Consider the following 781-nt stretch of genomic DNA (forward strand, 5'->3'; position numbering starts at 1 on the left):
AATGCGGAAATCATCTGACAATCTCTTTGATATCCTATGCAAGAAAAATTTTGCTAAAGGTAATACAGAAATGACTACAATCATACATTGACAGAGCATTTCCTGAGGTTCAAGTTGGATTCAGAAGAGGCTGTGGAATGAGAGATATCATTGCTGATGTCTGATGGATCTTGGCTGACAGCAGAGAATATCAGAAAGATATTTACTTATGCTTTATTGACTACGTAAAGGCTTTCAATTGTATGGATCATGACAAGCTATGGACAACATTGCAAAATATAAGTATTCCAGAACACTTATTTGTACTTCTGAGAAATCTGTACCTGGACCAAGAAGCAGTTTTTTAAACAGAGTATGGGAACACTGAATGTTTTAAAATTGGGAAAGGTGTGCGACAAGGTTGTATTCTTTCACCATACTTATTCAACCTGTATGCTTTGCAACAAATGCTGTCTCAAGAAGATATTTGAAATGAAGAAATCATTGGCTTTGCAGAATTCTATCATGCATTCTCTAGCATCATTTCTATCACGAAGGCCAATATTCTAACTACTGATCCTTCCTCTTTGCTTCCAACCTTTGCATTTCTATCACCAGTAATGATCAATACATCTTGGTTGCATATCTGATTGATTTCACAATGAAGAAGTTGGTAGAATTCTTCTATTTTATCCTCCCTGGCTTTTGTCGTTGGTGCATAAATTTGAATAATATTGGTATTAACTGGGCTTCCCTATAGGTGCATGTATATTATCCTATCACAGACAGCATTGTACCTCAT

Source organism: Chrysochloris asiatica, unplaced genomic scaffold (assembly GCF_000296735.1).
Source record: "Chrysochloris asiatica unplaced genomic scaffold, ChrAsi1.0 scaffold00139, whole genome shotgun sequence".
NCBI lineage: Eukaryota > Metazoa > Chordata > Mammalia > Afrosoricida > Chrysochloridae > Chrysochloris > Chrysochloris asiatica.